Source organism: Macaca thibetana, chromosome 14 (genome assembly GCF_024542745.1).
Source record: "Macaca thibetana thibetana isolate TM-01 chromosome 14, ASM2454274v1, whole genome shotgun sequence".
NCBI lineage: Eukaryota > Metazoa > Chordata > Mammalia > Primates > Cercopithecidae > Macaca > Macaca thibetana.
The window spans coordinates 100,673,752-100,696,834 of record NC_065591.1 but is presented as its reverse complement, the minus strand read 5'-3'; the positions used below and the strand labels follow the sequence as shown (position 1 = coordinate 100,696,834).

Sequence of the window (23,083 nt, the reverse complement as noted above, 5' to 3'; positions counted from 1 at the left end):
TTAAACTTATTGTGAAATTTAAAAATATCATGTTGCTAAGAATGTATAAATCTGAAAAAATAATTATCTTCTGTATATGCTTATTCTTTTATTGAGACTTTTATTCTAACCAGAAATTTATCTTTGTACCACTTGCTACTTTAAACAAAAGCAACGATATGAATAATTTTATGAAAATCTTAATGAATAGTGGTGAAGAAAGTTCTGGCTTCCACTGTGGAGGCTCAAACATGTGGTTCTGTCTCACAGAGTGGCAGGGCACAGAAACTGCTGAGTCTCATGAGATAGACCTCATTCTTGGCATGTACACAATCCAGTCAAAATAGCAGCCATGCTGTAACATACTGTTCAATCTAGTCCTCGCATGAACACAATATACAAGCAATAAAATATACCATTTGTAATCACTTGAAGTTTATCTACCATCCATTTATTTCCATCTTGCCTATGGGAGAATGACCCTGAGGTGATGCCCAGCCCCTAGGATCCTGTCTCCTTGTGCTAATGCCCTTGTGTAATCCCCTCATCCTCGGTGTGGGCAGGACCTATAACTATCTTCTAATAAACAGAATATGGTCATGGTGACTGGATGTCACTCCCACAATTAAGTAACATTATATGGAAAGGTGATTAATATATAATACCTCCTCTTCTATATTCCAACACATTGAAGATTAGGGCTTCAACATAAGAATTGGTGCAGGGGGACATTCAGTCCATAGCAAGTGGCCTCCAGCCAACAGCCATCAAAAAGTGAAGCCATCAGTCATACAGCTGTCAAAAACAAAAATGCATTCTGCCAATGATATGAATGAGCTTGAAAGCGGAAAGCTCCTAGATGAGAAAGCAAACTGGCCAACACTTAACTGCAGCCCTGTGAGACCCTCAGCAGAGGTCCCAGCTAAGCTGGGACCAGACTTCTGATCCAAAGAAAACAAGAGATAATAAACACGTGTTTTCAGTTGAAAATTTTATGGTAACTTTTTTTGGAGGGTTCTTTTGTTTTTTTGGTTTTTTTGTTTGTCTGTTTTGAGACAGGGTCTCACTCTGTCACCCAGACTGGAATGCAGTGGTGCAATCGGCTCACTGCAGCCTCAACCTCCCAAGCTCAAGAAATCATCTCATCTCAGCCTCCCAAAGTAGCTGGGAACACATGCAAACACCATCATACCTGGCTAATTTTTTTTTATTGTTTTGTACAGATGGGTTTCAATATGTTGACCAGGCTGACTGCAAACCAACCCTATGCTCAAGCAATCCTCCCACCTCAGCTTCTCAAAGTGCTAGTATTACAGGCACCAGCCAACATGCCTGGCCTTTTGGTAACTGTTTGCACAATAGGTTATTAGTAAGTTGACTAGGAACTGCTCTCTAGTTTGATTTGTTATTTCTTTGTTGGACTGATGTACAGTGCCCTCAATAAATGCTTATTGAATTAACTACAAGAACCAGGTCTTTCTAGCCACTTACTTACATTTCAAACCTATGATAACAAAACAAGCAAAACTAAAAATAAGAGAACAACTAGAAACTGCCCTGGAAACAGGCCTATTTCAGCAGTGCCTTACTCTAAAAGGGATGAGAGAACCCAAAAGTGAAGAAATGTCAAAGAAATGGGATTGCTTCATGTAACCCTCATAGGACAGCAAAAGGAAAACAGTCCAGAGGCAACCAAAGGTACTCATTTCCAACACATGAGCATTTGCTTTATTTTTCAGATTCCTTTACCTACAGATTACTTTATAAACAATAGATTAAAAAGTGTTTTCTGCTAAAATACCAGAAATTGACTTATCTAAAAAAAAGAACAAAAATTACACATTAAGTATATTTTACATGAATTCAATTCAATTTATATAGATATGTCTCAGAGATATAATGAAGAAAAACAGCAATGATCAGGAAGAACAAAGTTTTTTTGTTTTTTTTTTTTAAACAGAGTTTCGCTCTTGTTGCCCAGGCTATAGTGCAATGGCACGATCTCGGCTCACTGCAACCTCTGCCTCCCAGGTTCAAGCGATTCTCCTGCCTCAGCCTCCTAAGTAGCTGGGATTACAGGCCACGCCCGGCTAATTTTTTGTATTTTTAGTAGAGACGGGGTTTCTCCATGTTGGTCAGGCTAGTCGCAAACTCTCAACCACAGGTGATCCAACCACCTCGGCCTCCCAAAGTGCTGGGGTTACAGGCGTGAGCCACTGCACCCAGCCTGAAAAAACAAAGATTAAGGTTCCAAGGTTCTAAAAAAAATACTGCTGTTAAGTAATATTGTTCACCTGGGTGGAAATGACCCTGAGTAACAAAGGTAGCAGCAAGCTTGCAATATTGAATAAAGTCTGATATATTGAAAGAATGCTGCTGGCAAAGGATCATTAATTTGAAAAGTATGAAAAAAAGAAATTGTGAAATAAGCAGCCAAAAAAACAAAACAAAACAAAACAAAAGCTGCTGGAGACAGCATGTATCTGTAATTGTAGAGTATAAGGTCTGCAGAATACATTCAACTCCAATTGCCTTCTCTGGGAACTATGCTTTTTCCTTGTTCCTACATTGGATTTAGAAAATGGTGGCTGCAAACATTTAGCTTTATAGATTGCTTGGACTGATAGTTCTTCAGAGTTGTATCTACACCCAAGTCTGGGGGATTGGTATAATTAAATTTACTTTCCATATGTAAAATTGGTTCTGGTCAAATCTACAAAGATAAATTCATGAAACAGGTATCATGGGTTAGGATATTTTCATTCAGAAATTCACTATGTTAACAGGAGGGATGGCGGATTTTCACCAAAGCATACATAGGAAAAAAATAAGAGTACATACCTGTCTTTTTCCATGCAATGGAAACAACACACTCTGGGAAACTTTTTTGTTTTGGGAGGGTTTGTTTGTTTTGGATAACTTAGTCTCAGAGAAAAGTTTCAGAAAATTACAAAAGAACAGCAACTTATTGTAAACATGACAGAGCCAGAAAAGAGAAATGATATATATCTGAGGGAAAATAATAGGCTGCTATTGTAACCATAAATTTTGTCAAAGATATCAGACGCCTCACCTTTCTTATGCATAAACGAAAGACTAATAAAAACATAAATGATTGCTTCAAAGAAAAATTCCAACCACCTGACATATTTTCAGTCAGTTTTTGTTGGATTTCATACATTTTCAGTTACATAAACTCACTCTTAAAGGTTAAGCATCCCAAATCCCAAATCCAAAAGTCTCCAAAACGTGCAGGATACTTGAAGGAAATGCTCATTGGTGCATTTCAGATTTCAGATTTTTGGATTCTGGATGGTGAACTGGTAAATATAATGCAAATATTCCGAAATCAAAAAATCCAAAACCCAAAGCACTTGTGGTCCCATGCACATTAGATAAGGTTTAATCAACCTGTACATCCTGTTCCAGACGTACTCCTGAGTTTTCTGGACAAAGTAGTGATGGGTTCCACCTGATCAGCCACAAGACACACACACACACACACACACAAACACACACACACACACACACACACACACAGAGACACCACTCACTTTCTCTTCCCCCTCCCTCTTCCTCCCCCTTCTCCTCCTTTTTAAAAAAAAAAAAAAAAAAAAAAAAAAAAATTACAAATAGGCTTACTGGAACAGTGCTATGTTGAGAATTTCTATACTTTTCTTTTTCCAGTGTTGTATTTTAAAAAGGAGCTTCCTTTGAATTAATAGTTATCCCTAAAGAAGATACTCAAGATAATCATTCTATTAATTGTGGTGAAAGACAGTTAATAGCTGATAGTATATACCTTGATTAAGAGCATAGATTTTGGTGTTTAAAACAAAAAAAAATCTGGATTTGAATTCTAACTTTACTATTTACTAGTTTTTATTTAGCACAGTGTCTAGCACACAAAACCATCCCCAAATTCTTTATGAAGAACAGGGGAAGAGGTCACTGCTTTCTGGGGACAGACGCATTATAAAGTGGTGAAAAGAAAGTAGGAAGGAATTGGGGAGATACGAGGTTAGGAAATTTGCTTATGATCAGGATATAGCACATAGTGTAGTCAGGATTCACAGGTCTTCTGACCTCTCATCTTGCAGACTTTTCTTTACACACAACAAGCTACTTACAACCTTGGAACAGTTTAACATTTCACAAGTTCAGAACTTTGAAAACATGTTTCCAAAACATACTCAAAAGTACACAGATACTATCTCAAGCATTAAGGAGGAGAGAAAGACAAGCCAACAGAATAGAAAACTACTAGCTGATTCTATGACAGTTTACAAAATATCAAACCTGTTGTTTCTCTTCACAGGTTAGGCAGTAAGGAGATATAATGATAAATTTTTTTGTTGTATTCTAATATTGTTAGAATACCACAGTCCAGCTAAGTATTTTCTTGACAAAACTGAAACAATCATATTCTTGCATTCAGAACACCCATTCTAACACTCCAAAGCACACACTCTAACTACAGGGCCTCTTCTATGAAGACAAGATACACTATCCTCATCCTCCCGAGTCTGAGAATGAGGAAATTGTATCTGAGTAGTCTGGTTCTGCCAATTTAAAGAGTCACCTCTTTGTGAATTTACGCATATATTAATACTTAACAAAATGGCAGATAACAAACAACAACCAATATGCATTTCCATCTCTACATACTGGAAAGATAGGAATACAAGAAGAATGGAGAAAATTCTTCATCACCTAGGCAAACAATCATTTGTAGATCAAACACTCAAAGGATAAGTGAAAATCATAATATATAGTGAAAATCATCAACTAAGAAAATGGAAATGGATATCTATAAAGGCAATAACATATTATACAAATAAATAGTTCAACAATATGTGTGCCCAATGAAATTAAGCAAAAGCATCATCTCACACAGTTTCCCATATTGATTGTCAATTAATCAACAAGAGTTTGACTTACAAATGTGGCACTGGAGGTTCCAAAAGTTCATAGCAATAGGTTGTCATTAGGAGCTTTAACTCTGTTCTAGGCAGGTAAAGCACCTACACAGGTAACAAGAAACAAGTGCTGGAGTGTGATAGATACACAGCCAACTGGAGAACAAGGCAGTATATGTTAAGATGTTCATTTTAAGGAAGAACATAATGTAAAAATAAGTTACGAAAGGAAATGAAGCTGGGAGCAGTGGCGCGCACGCCTGTAATCCCAGCTGCTCGGGAGGCTGAAGTGGGAGAATCATGTAAGCCCAGGAAGTGGAGGCTGCAGTGAGCTTTGGAGGCTGCAGTGAGCTATGATGGTGCCACTGCAGTTCAGCCTGGGTAACAGTGAGAGACAGACTCCATCTCTTAACAACAACAACAAAAGGGAAATGAACAACTTGAACTATAGTCATGCTGAACTAGTTTTAGGAAGTCAGCATAATCTATTCCACTAATATTTACTGAACATCAACTCTGTTTCAGGCATGGTACTGAATCCTGGGATATAAGAATAAATGAGACAAAGTTCTACAGATGCCCAGTCTGATGGAAAAGTTGATACTACAAACAAATAGTTACAATAAAACAAATGTTCCAGAGGAGGATGAAATCTCTGCAAGGTCAAAAGAAGGAAACACTCAGACTAGACCTTTCTCAATGGGGAGTCTGCAAGAAAATGAACACTTAATGCCCTAAAGCATCCACTGAAGGTCATGAATTAACTTCTTTCACATCTAGAATGTTAATATTCATGTACCAACCTTGGGAAAACTAAGAAAATAGTCACTCAAATAATCATTGTCTGAGTGAGGTTCAGATGAAGAACCTGGCAGACAAAGGTTGCAATCAACTAGTCAGATTCCACTCAAAGAAACAAGAACATGGTATTCCAGGGAGAGAGAATATTTGTTACGTTAGGACAAGGCCAAAATATACATGCCACGTCTGGAAAATTATCAGTCATTTGATGGGGATGCAGGGAGGGGTGAAAGTGAGTGAGGAGTCAATTAGAATCTGGTGAAAGAGAGAATAAGAAATTTAGTTTTCAATCAGATCATAAAGCACGCTAAGGACTTCGGAATTCACATTTAGGAAAAAGGAGAATACTCTGTGTATGTGAAGTGATCAGAGTTCTTCTAAAGAACTTCTTTGGATGGTTCAGATCACAAAAGCCAAGACCTAACCCCTTCAGGAGACTATCATATCTACCACTCAGGAAATAGAAAAATAAGTGTTCCATCCAAATTAGAGCCTCGATTTTATTACATTAAAAAAGCTTCATTAAATAATCAAAGTAAACTTTGTCATTCACATTTCTATCAATAATTAACAGAACTCCAAAAAAATACACATTTTTCATATTGACTGGTTTATCACGATTTCAAAAAATATTTACATTACAGTTTTAACAGGCTTTTGGTGAAAAGATAGATATCATGAAGACTGTAAAGAAAAAAAATGATTCCAAAAATAAGTTATTGAATCACCATGCAAAGTTAAAACTTAAGAAGCCCCAAAATCTTTTCTCCCCTACCCTACCTGCAACCTGCAGTAATCCTTCTCAGACACCAAATACACTAACATCCTCAACCCTCTTCCCTTAAAAACAAAAAGCAAAAGCAAACAAACAAAACCGCTCTTAAAAAGAGATTTGATATTCAACCTTAAAAAGGGAAGAAATTCCGATACATGCTACAACAGGGAGAATATGATGCTAAGCGAAACAAGCCAGTCACAAAAAGACAAATACTGTACGATTCCATTTTATATGTGGTATCTAGAGTAGCCAAATTCATAGAAACAGAAAGCAGAATAGTGGCTGCCAAGGACTGACAGGAGGAGAAAATCAGGAATTACAGAGTTACTGTTTAAAACGTACAGAGTTGCAGTTTTGCAAGATAAAAAAATTTCTGGAGATTGGTTGTACAACAATATGAATATATTTACCTATTGAACCACACACTTAAAGACAGTTAACATGGTAAATTTTACATTACATGTGTTTGACAAAACTTAAAAAGATCAGAAAACTTCATTGAAATTGAAATGATGAATAACTGAGGATGAGCACATGTCCCAAGAAGATAAAACCAAAAGAACGTTTATTGAAGACTAAGAGGTTAAAGTTCTTTCTTCTGTAAGCATTGAATGTTTAGGGGCAAAATGATACAATCAAAATGCTCATTAAGGAAGATTACTGTGAGAGCAATACATGAAAATAGATGGAAGTGAGAGCGGAAGACAGGGAGTCAAGTGACAGTTTTAGAAAAATGGAAAAACATAAGAGAATTAAAGGGTTGAGTTCAAAGAGGAGACTGCGGTTTCTAGCATGGGTAAGAGGAAGGATGCAGCCTGCACTCTGCTCCCTTGGGATCATTTTTGAGGAACGGCTGAACAAGCAGACAAAGGGGTAACAAACTGTACAAGGTGCAGAATGAGGCCCAGCTTACTGCTCTTCAGCCCCCAGGCCATTTGTCAGAAATCAAAGAATTGTTTTATTTATTTATACCTTTCCTCATCTGGGAAAGATTTGAAAAGGTCAGCAAATAACCACTTTTGTGTTACTTGCTGTTGGTCAAGCACAATAGAAGTATTTACACTCACTGGAAATTTAGCTGCTGCGATAAAGACATGGCTCTCCTTACAAATTATATGATAGATGCAATTCTGAAAGATTTTAAAATGAAATTATAATTCTGGTCATATGCTGAAGGTACTAAGTAAGCCCTCTTTACTAGATAGAGCTCTATCTCCTAGAGTGAGTCTTTTTGTAATACAAATCATTTATTGGCCGGGCACAGTGGCTCATGCCTGTAATCCCAGCACTCTGGGAGGCCAAGATGGGCAGATCACGAGGTCAGGAAATCGAGACCATCCTAGCTATCATGGTGAAACTCTGTCTCTACTAAAAGTACAAAAAATTAGCCAGGTGTGGTGGTGGGTGCCTGTAGTCCCAGCTACTTGGGAGGCTGAGGCAGGAGAATGGCGTGAACCCGGGAGGCAGAGCTTGCAGTGAGCCGAGATTGTGCCACTGCACTCCAGCCTGGGTGACAGAGCGACTCTGTCTCAAAAAAAAAAAAAAAAAAAAAAAAAATCTATTTTGTTATATCTTAGGGTGGATTCCTCTGCATTCATCTCTACTGCAGCTTGGGAGAAAGATTTGGAGTAAGGCTAAAAGAATGCCCTAAATCAGATGAAAGTATTGTCTTACTCCATTTTACGCTGCCATAATTGAATACCACAGACTAATGTATAAAGAACAAAAGTTGAGGCTGGGCACGGTGGTTCATGCCTGCAATCCCAGCACTTTGGGAGGCCAAGGCGTATGGATCACAAGGTCAAGAGATCAAGACCATCCCCAACAATGGTGAAACCTCGTCTCTACTAAAAATACAAAAAGTAGCTGGGTATGCTGGAACGCACCTGTAGTCCCAGCTACTCAGGAGGCTGAGGCAGGAGAATCACTTGAACCCGGGAGGCGGAGGCTGCAGTGAGCTGAGATTGTGCCACTGCACTCCAGCCTGGCAACAGGGCGAGACACTGTCTCAATTTAAAAAAAAAAAAAAAAAAAAAAAAAAAAAAAAAAGAAAAAAAGAGAAGAGGAGGAGGAAGAGGAGGAACAGGAAGAGGAGAAGGAGGAGGAGGGGGGAGGAGGAGGAGGTAGAAGAGGAGGAGGAGGAGGAAGAAGAGGGGCAGGAGGAAGAAGAGGAGGAGGAAGGGGGAGGAGGAGGAGGAGGAGGAGGAACAACAACAACAACAACAACAAACAACAACAACAACAACAGTAGTTTATTTCCTCACACTTCCAGAGACTGGGAAGTACAAGATTAAGGTGCCAATATCTGATGAGGGCCTTCTTGCTGCATTATAACATGGTGAAAGGCATCACACAGGTGAAAGAGAAAGCAAGAAGAGGCCAAACATGTCCTTTTACAGGAAACCCACTCACACAATAGTAGCATTAATCCATTCATGTGGGCGGTGCTCCCATCACTGAAACACCTCTTAAAGGTCCCACCTCCAACCCTTCCCTCCACATCAGAGATCAAGTCTCCAACACAAGAACTTTGGAGGACACATTCAAACAAAAGCATGCATTAAAAAGGCTATGCTCTCTTTACATACCAAAGGAAATAAGACCAGAATTCACTTCAAGTATATTAAGAATGTGAATAAAGTTCAAATATTTATACAACATTATAAAGACAGCTTTTAGATTAAAAAGGCAAGATTTGTCATCCCAGATAATAAAAATCTTTCTGTGCCATTTTAGCTATCGAATTCTATAGGGGATAGACATAAGAATAAATCAACTTATGGTAGTTTCTTACTGAGTACAATTTAATTCAAGACTCAGTGGAAGAAAAATAATAACAAATTTGTCCCCAAAAGCATATGTCTGCTGGAAGATGAAGGGATAAAACACAAGCATACAGTCAATTAGAACACAAGAGTTCTGTCATCACAGAACAAAAATGTAACACAGAAGACCAATGAAGCCACAATTGGCTCTGTGAAATGTCAGTAAACTGATGTCTTTTCTTCTGAATCAGGAAAAAAGACAACAAAGACAATTAGCAATATCGGGGCGGGGGGGAGAGAGAGAGAATCACCACAGATCATACAGGCATTAAAAGCATATTATAGGAACACTATTAACAGCTTCATATCAACAAATTTGGTGATTTAGATGGAATGAACAAATTCATTGAAAGGTATAAACTACTGAATGTTGTTTAAAAAGAAACTGAACACTTCTATACTTATTAGAAAAAAATCAATTTGTTATTTAAAAACCCTCCTACAAGTGTTAACTAGTTCAATTATTGTGGAAGACAGTGTGGCAATTCCTCAAGGAACTACAACTAGAAATACCATTTGACCCAGCCATCCCATTACTGGGGATATTTACCCAAAGGATTACAAATCATGCTACTATAAAGACACATGCACACGTATGCTTATTGCAGCACAATTCACAATAGTAAAGATGTGAAACCAACCCAAATGTCCATCAATGATAGACTGGATTAAGAAAATGTGGCACATATACACCATGTAATATTATGCAGCCATAAAAAGGATGAGTTCATGTCCTTTGTAGGGACATGGATGAAGCTGGAAACCAACATTCTGAGCAAACTATCGCAAGCACAGAAAACCAAACACCGTATGTTCTCGCTAACAGGTGGGAAATGAACAATGAGAACACTTGGACACAGGGCAGGGAACATCACACACTGGGCCTGTTGTGGGGTGGGGGGTTGGGGGAGGGATAGCATTAAGAGAAATACCTAATTTAAATGATGAGTTAATGGGTGCAGCACACCAACATGGCACTGTATACATATGTAACAAACATGCACATTGTGCACATGTACCCTAGAACTTAAAGTATAATAAAAAAAAAAAAAGCAAAATAAAAATAAAAACCCTCCCACAAAAAAAAAAAAAAAAAAAAAAAATCGGGCCCAGACAATTTGGAAAAAAAAAAAAAAGAATACCACTACACTAACTTTTGTAAAACACAGAAGCAGGAATACCTCTCAAATCATTCTGAGTCAAACATTACCAAGAACAAAACCAGACAAAGACATTACAAAAAAAGAGAAAACTAGGCCAGGTGCAGTGTGGCTCACACCTGTAAATCCTAGCACTTTGGGAGGCCAAGGTGCGCGGATCACTTGAGGCCAGGAGTTCAAGACCAGCCTGACCAACATGGTGAAATCCTACCTCTACTAAAAATACAAAAATTAATCAGACATGGTGGCACGTGCCTGTAATCCCAGTTACTGGGGAGGCTAAGGCAGGAGAATCACTTGAACCCGGGAGGCGGAGGTTACAGTGAGCAGAGATGGTTCCACTGCACTCCAGCCTGGGCGACAGAGTAAGACCCTGTCTCAAAAAAAAAAAGAGAAAACTATAAAGGAATGGTTTCACAAACATAGGTGTAGAAGTCCTTAAAATATCTGCGAAGTGAACCAAGCTACATATAAAAAGAATCATGGTCAAGAGGGGTACATGCCAGGAAAGAAAAGTTGGTTTAACATTCAAAAACCAGAAAACACCATTAACTACATTAACAAACTCCCCACTAAAAATAAAGGATTGTCTTAATAATGTAAAAAAGGCATTTCACAAAATTCAACACACATTCGTGATTTTAAAAAAACTGAACAGAAGGAAATGGAACTTACTCAACTTGATAAAGGACACCTCCAAAATTCTTCATGTAACATCCTAGGTAACACTGAGATACTCAGTACTCTAAGATGAGAAAAAAGGCTGTTGCCATTTCTAGTCAACATTGTATTAGAGGTCTTAGTGCAATAGGGCAAGAAAAAGAAACAAAAGGCATAGAGATTGGTAAGGATGACCAAAAACTATCCTTATTCAAAGATTACATAACTGTCAATTTGAAAATTCTTTAAAAACCTACAAAAAAGCTACTAAAGCTAGTATGGAGATCTCTCCAAAAAAACTAAAAATAGAACTGCTACATGATCCAGCAATCCCACTAGTAGGTATTCATCCAAAGAAAAAGAAATTAGTTTATCAAAGGGAAAAGTGCACTCCAGTGTTTATTGCAGCAAGCACTATTCACAATAGCAAAGATATGGACTCAATCTATGTGTCTATCAAGGGATGAATGGATGAAGAATATGTGGTATACACAATGGAATTATTAGTACTATCTAGTCATTTAAAAAATGAAATCATATCATTTGCAGAAACATGGATGGAACTGGAGGTCATTATGCTAAGTGGCATAAACTAGGCACAGAAAGACAAATATCCCATGTTCTCACTCGTGTGAGAGTAAAAAAAACACTTATCTCACGGAGGTAAAAAATAGAATGACAGTTATCAGAAGCAGCTGGGAAGGGTGTCTGTGAGGAGAGAGGGAGATAAAGAGAGGTTGGTTAATGGGTGCAAACATATGGTTAGACAGAAGGAATAAGATAAACGTACTGTTGGAAGAAATAAGTTCTAATGACTAGAAATACCATCTGACCCAGCCGTCCCATTACTGGGTATATACCCAAAGGATTATAAATCATTCTGCTATAAAGACACATGCACACATATGTTTACTGCAGCACTATTCACAATAGCAAAGACTTGGAACTAACCTAAATGTCCATCAATGATAGACTGGATTAAGAAAATGTAGCACATATACACCATGGAATACTATGCAGCCATAAAAAAGGATGGGTTCATGTCCTTTGTAGGGACATGGATGCAGCTGGAAACCATCATTCTCAGCAAACTATCGCGAGAACAGAAAACCAAACACCGCATGTTCTCACTCATAGGTGGGAACTGAACAATGAGATCACTTGGACACAGGAAGGGGAACATCACACACCGGGGCCTGTTGCGGGGACTGGGGAGGGGGGAGGGAAAGCATTAGGAGATATACCTAATGCAAATGACGAGCTAATGGGTGCAGCACACCAACATGGCACATGTATACATATGTAACAAACCTGCACGTTGTGCACATGTACCCTAGAACGTAAAGTATAATAAAAAAATAAAATAAAATAAATAAGTTCTAATGTTTGATAGCAGAGTAGGGTGACTATAGTTAACAAGAATGTATCGTGTATTTCAAAATAGGTCACAAGATACAAGGTTAGTATACACAAATCATGTTTTTATTTCCATATAGAAGCAATACACAGTTGGAAACTTGTTTTGTTTTGTTTTGTTTTTGAGACAGTCTCACTCTGTCGCCCAGGCTGGAGTAAAGTGGCACGATCTCGGCTTATTACAAGCTCCACCTCCTGGGCTCACACCGTTCTCCTGCCTCAGCCTCCCAAGTAGCTGGGACTACAGGCGCCTGCCACCACGTCGGGCTAATTTTTTGTATTTTTAGTAGAGAAGGGGTTTTACCGTGTTAGCCAGGATGGTCTCAATCTCCTGACCTCGTGATCTGCCCACCTCGGCCTCCCAAAGTGCTGGGATTACAGGCATGAGCCACTGCGCCTGAACACCATTTATAACAGGATGAAAAATATGAGTTAATTCCAGCACACTTGAAATTTACCTGAAATGTTTTTGGTGAAGTAAAGGTGTACCTACTTGGCACTAGACCCCTGGGTCAAGTCGTGAAATATATTCCTTAATAGTGTTGCTTTGTACTAATATATCCAAGGCGAGTTTTAGGGCAGTTTGTACCAGCTTGTCAGCAATGTTTACCGATAAAAGTGAGGATTTGCTGATTTGCATCTGATCTCATTGAAATCTACCAGAGGGCTGTACCACTGGGACTCATTATGTGAAAGAATATGCCTATTTGGTCAACAGGGTATAATGAGTCCCAGCTTTGAATCCATTTTGCACTTCCAGGTGCTGTGCACATATCAGTGGATTGTCACCTGAGAGAAAAAGAGTGGCTGCATGGCCAACAAAGAGAATAATTAGAGGTCATGCTCAGTCCCTCTAGACCCCTTGCTATTAGGGAGCCTTTGCCTATGACGCATATCTTTAATGCTCTAATCCTGTTGCTGTATTGCATCCTTTTCCTATAATAAGCCATCGACTTCTAGACATGGTCATTTTGGATCTTTTGAGTTTTCTTTAGTAACTGAATCCCACTGGTTGCCAATTAAATTTAACAAACTCTGTACATGACACATACAATGAAAACAACTAAACACTGCTTTGAAAAACTTTTAAAACCACCCAAATGAATGGAAATATAGGATCAGCAAACAGTATTTTCAAGATGTCAGCAACTTGATCAATATTAGTAATTCCCCAAGAATTCTAGCACTTTTCATAGGAAGTAAAGGTTTATTACAAAATGTATATGGAAGTGAAAAGAACCTAGAATAACCAGAACAACTTTGTAAAAAAAAAAAAAAAGACCAAACGTTGAAGGACATACACTGATTTCAAGATTGATTATAAAGCTACAGTAATCAAGAGAATATCAGCATAAGGATAGACAGATAATCAAATGAATAGGATATATACTCCAGGAAGAGAAGTGTATTCATATGAATATGAATATGAAGTGTGGGTGGGTGGGAAGTGCCTTAAGGTAAATTGTAAGAGTCAGAAAAAAAAAAACAAACTAAAAACTAAAAGAGAGACTAAGTATGAGAGAAATGTCTTGGCCACAAATGCATGCATCTGAGTACACCTACATCCACTGGAACAAGGTGATACCATTAAATGAGACAAAGTTCAAGAGGGACAATAAATTCTTTTTGGCACATGTTAGTGAAGGGAGAATGCATCTGAAAACAGAAAACGAGAGAGGAGAAAGTCACAACAGAGAGCATATTTGATATAATTTGTGAAGAACGGAATCAATTTTGATAAAGAGTTGGCTACAATCCACCTGAGACAAGGCAATATAGATTATATTTACCTTAAATATTATCATTTATCTGCACATAAAGTGACTGAAAAGTATGCTTTAATACCCCTGCTTCCTTCCTGCCCAAAATATTCCCTTTGTAGTTCATTGGGTTAATAAAACCACTTATCCAGAGATTTGCCTCTCAAGTGAGGGAGCAGAAACCATTTACATAGTTCTTTTTTAAGTAATAACAGTGAACATACGTGAAGTCAAAGAATAAGTGAAATTTTTTAAAACTTTACATCATCTGGAGTAGGGCAGATACTTTTGGTTGAATTTCTCTCCCTTATTTCTTGCTACAAGAACTGATTTTCTTGCTACAAGAACTGATTTATTTCGTTACCAAATGACCATGTGCTTTAGGGGGGCTAGGTTTATAATCCCCTGAGTGGCTCTTAGTTGATGTAACTCAGGGTTCTCAATCCTAGCTAGTTGCACAATAAAACCACCTGGGAACTTTGAAAAGACTAATGCCTGGTGCCCCTCCCCAGCTATTCTGATTTAATTGGTTTGGAGTTATAGGGTCTTTTAATCAAGAGGGGACAAGTCTGAGGACAAAAGCCAAATCAATGATGAACTAAGATTGTCAGAGCGGAAAGATGGATAAAACCTTGATCTTGACAATGTTATTGAGTTAACTGGCCCTAGAATTTCCTTTCATCCAGGTTTCTCATTATGTAAATAATAAAGTTTTCCTGGTTCTTTAAGCCACCTATGGTTGTTTTTTGTTACCTGCAGTGAAAAACATCCTACATGTTATCCCTGTCAATACAATTTTTGGGATATAAGTTTGGCTTTATAAACAAGTAGAATTTGAGTCATTCTGCTGACAAAGGACAAGCCAATTTTACATGAGCCAGCCAAGAATGATGTCACTTTACTGCATACGGAAATAATTTTCCACAGCTTATACAATATATCTAATTTTGAATATGGACAGATAGGCAGGTATCACGTACCTACTCAATTGCCTCTCAAGATAGCTGCAGACTTTTCTTTGAAACTGAATGATGCAGAGTATATACAATAATATCTTATGCGCACGTCTTTCAAAAGTTTTTAAAGATGTATTTCCTAGAGAGATTAGTCCGAAATAAATAAGGACATTCCCAAAAACCAAAATGAAACAAATAGGTGACATCTCCTCCTTTGTCTCACTCATCAATTCTATACTTAAACATAGTAAAAGCCACTGCCACCAATCCTCTGCTGCACACTATTCATCTCTGGCTCTGATGGTGTGACAAGAACAGGAAGTACCTGATTTAAAGGATTCTGCACCCAGATTCAATTCTAAGTCAATTATTTAGAACTTCCTTTGGTCTCAAAGGAATGAGGACAGCTTGTCACATCAAAATCTAACCTCTGAGGGCCGGGCTCACAGACCGGCAGGGGAGTGGGGTGTGTCTCACTCAACAGGGCCAGCCCAGAAAGGGTACGCCTATCTGTCCCTGCCTGAGAGAGCCCCATGGACCAGAACATCTAATAAAGGAAATGCGGGCATGGAGCCAGTGATTGGACAGGGCCCCTCCATGACCTAGAAGTGGACCAGGTGAAGGGGTCATCTCTCTCTTCCACCTCCAGACACTAACTGCCAACAGAACCAAAATACAAAAGAGCTGTATGGCTAAGTAAGAGCCTATCTGCTGACCAACACTCTTAAGCACCACCTACTGGACTGCAGCCCAAAATATACCACCAAAACATTTTGCCAGTATACAACATCAGCGAAAACTTTTAAAAATCTAGCTACAGGGCAGGGCGCCCCAGCTCACGTCTGTAATCCCAGCACTTTGGGAGACCAAGGCGGGTGGATCACCTGAGGTCGGGAGTTCGAGACCAGCCTGACCAACATGGAGAAACCCCACCTCTACTAAAAATACAAAATTAGCCAGGCGTGGTGACACACACCTGTAATCCCAGCTACTCAGGAGGCTGAGGCAGGAGAAATGCTTGAACCTGGGAGGTGGAGGTTGCAGTGAGCTGAGATCGCACCACTGCACTCCAGCCTGGGGAACAAGAGCAAAACTCCGTTTCAAAAAAAAAAAAAAAAAAAAAAAAATCTAGCTACAAATAAATATTCTGTACAGAGTCATGGCCCTCTGTAAACACCCAGAAACAAAGCCAACTACCTATACCCAACTTACATCACAGTTAAAGGAACACTAGCCCTCACACACAAGAAAGAATCAGCACAAGAACTCTGGCAACTCAAAAAGCCAGTGTGTTCCCTTATCTCCAAAAGAACACACTAGTCCCCCAGAAATGGTTCTTAACCACATTGAGATGAATGAAATAACAGACACAGAATTCAGAATCTGGATGGCAAGGAAGCTCATCAAGATGCAGGAGAAAGTTGAAACCCAATCCAAGGAATCCCGTAAAATAATCCAGAAGCTTGAAAGACAAAATAGCCATTTTAAGAACCAAACTGAACTTCTGGAAGGGAAAAATTTACTTCAAGAATTTCATAATACAATCAAAAGTATTAACAGCAGAATAGAACATGCCGAGGAAAGAATCTGAGCTTTAAGACCAATTTCTCAAATCAACTTAGACAAACATAAAAAGAAAAAAAAAAAAAAAAAAAAAAAACCACCTCTGAGTAATATGGGATTATGTGAACAGACCATGTTTACAGCTCATTGGCATTCTTGAAAGAGAAGGAGAGAGTGTAAGCAACTTGGAAAACATATTTGAGAATATATTCTATGAAAATCTCCCCAATCCTGCTACAGAGGAAGACATACAAATTCACAAAAAAACAGAGAACCCATGCGAGATACTATACAACATGATCATTCCAAGGCACACAGTCATCAGATTCTCCAAGGTCAATGCAAAAGAAAAAACCTTAAAGGCAGCTAGAGAGAAAGGTCAGGTCACCTGCAGAGGGAATGCCATCAGGTTAGCAGCAGACCTCTCAGAAGAAACCTTACAAGCCAGAAGAGATTGGAGGCCCATTTTCAGCATTCTTAAAGAAAATAAATTACAACCAAGAACCTCATATCCCACCAATCTAAGCTCTCTAAGTTAAGGCGAAATAAAATGCTTCTCAGACAGGTAAGCACTAAGGGAATGCATTACCACACCAGCCTTACAAGAGGTCCTAAAGGGAGTGCTCAACATTCAAACAGAAGTTTAAAACCTGCTACCACTAAAACACACACAAGCACGTAGCTCACAGACAATATAAAGCAATTGCACAACCAACTCTACAAAACAAACAGCCAACAACATAAAGACAGGATCAAAATCTCATACATCGTACTAATCTTGAATGTAAATGTTCTAAATACCCCCACTTAAAAGGCACAGAATGGCAAGATGAATAAAAAGGCAAGACCCAACTGTCTGGTGCCTTCAACAGATGCATCTCACATGTAATGACACAAACAGGCTGAAAGTAAAAACAAAGACCTACCATGCAAATGGAAAACAAAGAGCAGGAGTAGCTAGTCCTGTATCAGATAAAACAGATTTTAAACCAACAACAATCAGGGAGAACAAAGAAGGGCATTACATAACGATAAAGGTTTCTATTCAACAAGACTTAACTATCCTAAACATATACACACCCAACACTGGAGCACCCAGATTCATAAAACAAGTTGTTCCTGACCTATGAAAAGATTTACACCGCCATTATTACATAACAGTAGTGGGAGAGTTCAACACCCCACTGACAGCATTAGACAGATCACTGAAGCAAAAAACTAACAAATTCTGGACTTTAACTCAATACTTGAACAACTGAACCTAACAGACATCTACAGAATACTCCACCTAACCACCATAGAATATACAGTGCTCTCATGTGCACACACAACATATTCAAAGATCAACCACATGCTGAGTCTTAAAGCAAGTCTCAGTAAATTTAAAAAAAAAAAAAATTGAAATAATTCCAAACACACTCTCAGACCACAGTGCAATAAAAACAGAAAACAATATCAAGAAAATTTCTAAAAAATAACACAAAAACATAGAAATTAAACAACTTGCTTCTGAATTAACAATTGTTCATTAGATTGTTTGGGTGAGGGAGAAAGGACAAGATGGAGGAAAGTGAACAAGGAGGCGCAATCCTTGTTGCTTCCGGGTTCTTCCTCACCAACTTTCCCGCGCGCAGGAAAATGCAGCCCGCGCCCAGGAAGATGCAGATCAACCGAGCATGCGCCAGGTGACATCAATCCGAAGAGATCGAAACTTACCTGGCCACGCCTACGGAGATGCCCCTATCACGCCCTTATCCCACCCACTGCCCTCCCCCTTCCAGTACCAATGCATAAAAGTCCGCCGGCTCAGCGGCGTGACTTCTTCGGCCCCCGCATTCGTGGACCGGAGAACCTCACCCGAGAGCGCAGGCGCGACTTCCCTGGCCCCTCACACCTGAGGACCAGAGTGTGACCACACTCACCCGAGAGTGTGCGCGTATTTGCAATAAAAGACTGCCACTTTCTTATGTACTTCGGCCTCATGTTTAATTATTTAGCTCTCCTAAATTAAATTAAACAAAACAAAACATAGATGAACAATGAAATCAGGACAGAAATCAAAATTCTTTGCAATTAACAAAAGCAGAGACACAACTTATGAAAATCTTTGGGAGGCAGCTGAAGTGATGTTAAGAGGAAAGTTTACAGCACTAAATGCCTTCATCAAGAGGTTGGAAAGATCTCAAGAATCTAACATCACACCTAGAGGAACTAAAAAACAAAACAAAACAAAACAAAAATTCAACTCTAAAGCTGGTAGAAGAAATAACTAAAATCAATAAGAATTGAATAAAATTGAGACCCAATTAACAAAAAAGAGAAGATCCAAATAAGCACAATCAGAAGTGACAAAGATGATATTACAACCTATCCCACAGAAATATAAAAGATCAGAGACGATTATGAACACCTTTATACACAAAGAAATTAGAAAATCTAGAGGAAATGGGTAAGTTTCTGGAAACACAAAACCTCAAGATTGAACCAGGAAGAAAGTACAGCTTTCAAGTTCAGAAATTGAATCACTGATTAAAAACCCACCACGCCAAAAAAGCCCCAGACCAGATGGATTCACACCTGAATTCTATCAGACGTACAAAAAGGAAGTGACATCAGTCCTACAAAAAGGAAGTGACATCAGTCCTACTGAATTCCAAGAAAATCAAGGAGGAAGGGCTTCTCCTTAACTCATTCTACAAACCCAGCATCATCTTGACACCAAAATCTAGCAGACATACAACAACAATAATAACAAACTAAAAAATTTAAAAAAATTTTTAAAAAGCTTCAGGCCAATATTTCTGATGAACATAGAAGCAAAAATCCTCAAAATCGTCAACAAAATACCAGCAAATCAAATCTAACAGCACATCAAAGAGTTCACTCACCACGATAAAATAGGCTTTATTCCTGGGAGGTAAGGCTGATTCAACATATACAAATCAATAAATGTGATTCACCATGTAAACAGAATCAAAAGCAAAAACCATAAGATCATTTCAATAGATGCAGAAACACCCTTTGATAAAATCCAACATCCATTTGTGATAACATTACTCAACTTCAAACTATACTATAAGGCTACAGTAGTCAAAACAGCATGGTACTGGTACAAAAGAGACACACAGACCAATGGAACAGAACAGAGAACCCAGAAATAAACCCACACACCTACAACCATCTGATTTTGAACAAAATTGACAAGAATAAACAATGGGGAAAGGGCTCCTTATTCAATAAATGGTACCAGAATAACTAGCTAGCCATATGCAGAAGAATGAAACTGGACCCCTCATCGTATACAAAAATTAACTCAAGATGGATTACAGATTTAAATGTAAGACCTCAAACTATAAAAATCCTAGACAATAACCTAGAAAATACCCTGCTTGACACTGGCTTTGGCAAAGAATTTGTGGCTAAGTCCCCAAAAGCAATTGTAACAAAAACAAAAATGGATAAATGGGACCTAATTAAACGAAAGAACTTCTGCACACCAAAATAAATTCCCAACAGAGTAAACAGCCTACAGAATCGGAGAAAAAAATATTTGCAAATATTTTGACATTTAACAAAAGTCTAATATCCAGAATCTGCAACGAACTTAAAACAACAAGCAAAAAAACAAACAATACAATTAAAATATGGGCAAAGACCTATTCTGGAGACTAAGGCAGGAGGATCACTTAAGCCTGGGATGTCAAGGTTGCAGTGAGCTGAGATCACACCACTGCACTCCAGCCTGGGCAACAAAGCAAGACCTTGTCTCAAAAACAAGCGGGTGTTCAGGAGGGCAAAGAAATTGTAAATCAAAACCACAATGAGATACCATCTCACACCAATCACAATGGAGGTTACTAAAAAGTCAAAAAAAATTAACAGATCTTGTAGAGATTTTCAAGGAAAGGGAATGCTGTTGGTAGGATGGCAAACTAGTTCAGCCACTTCGGAAAGCAGTTTGGATATTTCTCAAAGAACTTAGAACTACCACTCAACCCAGCAATCCTACTACTGAGTATATACTCAAAGGAAAATAATTTACAGTATCAAAAACATACATGTACTTGTATATTCACTGTGATGTTATTCACAATAGTAAAAACATGGAGTCAACCTAGATGCCCTTCAATGATGGACTGGATAAATAAAATGTGGAACATATACACTACAGAATATAATGCAGCCTTAAAAAAAAAAAAAGGTGGCCAGGCGCGGTGGCTCAAGCCTGTAATCCCAGCACTTTGGGAGGCCAAGACGGGCGGATCACTAGGTCAGGAAATCGAGACCATCCTGGCTAACACGGTGAAACCCTGTCTCTACTAAAAAATACAAAAAACTAGCCGGGCGTGGTGGTGGGCGCCTGTAGTCCCAGCTACTCGGGAGGCTGAGACAGGAGAATGGCGTAAACCCAGGAGGCGGAGCTTGCAGTGAGCCGAGATCCGGCCACTGCACTCCAGCCTGGGCGACCGAGCGAGGCTCCGTCTCAAAAAAAAAAAAAAAAAAAAGTATGTCCTTTGCTGCAATGTGGATAGGCCGTTATCCTATGCGAATTAATGCAAGAACAGAAAACAAAATTCTGCATATTCTTACTTCTAAATGGGAATGAAAACGTTGAATACACATAGACATAAAGATGAGAACAACAGACACTGGGGACTACTAAATGGGGGGAGAGAGGAAAACAGGTGTGCACTTATTGGGTACTATGCTCACTATCTGACAGGATCATTTGTACCCCAAGCCTTAGTCATGCAATACATCCATGTAGCAAACCTGCACATGTATCCTTTAATCTGTAACAAAAGTTGAAATTATAAAAAGTAAGAATAAGCATGATTGAGATTGCTATTAAAAAGCTCATCTCTGTCCCATACTCTGGATTTAACCCCTCCCACATCCTCCTGAACCCCACTCTCTTCAAGGGCTTCTTCCCTTAGGCTATATACATGTTCATATCTCCCAGTTCTTACATCCAGAATAAGACTGCACCATATATATATTCCTGTCCTGCCAGCTACAAGCCTCCACTATCCACCCTGCTGCCTTTTACAGCCAGCCTTCTTGAAGTGTGGCCCACTCATCCTCTCTTCTATTCCTTTATCAACCCTCTTCAATATGGCTCTCCACCTCTACCACTTGAATAAAACCTTCTGGTAAAGATCACCAATTATTCCCTCATTGCTAAAACTAATGGCCCATTTTAAGTCTTCATATTTCTTTCTTGATTACTGTTAAGATTCCATTAAAGCTAAATTCTACATTAGGCGCTTGATGTATAAAGATTATTAAAACAGTCTCAGATCTTTAAAAAGCTCACAGTCTAATAGGAGAAATAGTCACAGAAACAATTCTAATATTGTGGTAAGTTCAGAAACAGACACCTATACATGACAAAGAGAAATCATAGGGAGTGGGCACTAGGAAATGGTTTCAAAGAGGCGATGAATAATCTGAGTTTTACAGGTTTAACGGGAAGGCATAACATTGTAAGCAAAGAAAGAAAAGATACTCCAGACAAAGCATATATGGGTGAAGAATAGAGAAATGACCCAAACTCAGACCATGTCAGTGAGCACTGAGGGGAGGGGAGGGGATGGACTGCAGAGAAGTTAACCTGTCAAGCCTAACTTGATACGATTGACTACTCTTTCTTGATTCAGTCTCTGACTTTCCTCCTACTCTTCTTTCTTATTGGATTCTATTTATACTCCCAAGAGTCTGGCTCCCAATCCTCCTCACACTCTAAATACTCTTGATTTGACTGAAGCTTACTACTGGTTAGTAATATGGTAGACACTGCAAACATGGTCACTATAAAGGGAAGATAAAAAGGAACATACTCATTTGTAACTTTACTGATAGTACCTGTGAGCAGAAAGAAATATTTACTTCTCTCCACAGGATCTGCCAAGCTAATTGCTAAGTATTACACAAATTAACATTAAAAAACAGCCACTATAAGGATATGGTAGATGAGTATTGTCTAAGGTGCATTCCAACAGATTCTAAGGTGCATTCCAACAGATTACTAAAATGTATTTTAAGTGCAGCTTACAATGTGGTGACAGAAGCAAGCAGAAAGGGATCTGGGAGAAATGAGAATGCAGACTCTAAAGTGATGAAGAAATAGTCTAGAATTTAATTGCAGCTGAGGAAAACCTATCATAGGGATTCTAACCATACCCAGAGATATTCAAGGATGATAGCTAAATGAATTGATAGAAGAAACTGAGGCTGTGTTTTCTCTGAAGAATACAGGGTCCTCT

At 38.7% G+C, this 23,083-nt stretch overlaps 1 protein-coding gene across 4 annotated transcripts in view; it reads right to left on the bottom strand.

Moving 5' to 3' along the window:
- Positions 1 to 23,083, bottom strand: part of DDX10 (DEAD-box helicase 10) — a 342,707-nt gene that overhangs the window by 134,338 nt on the left and 185,286 nt on the right. The window lies entirely within an intron of this gene.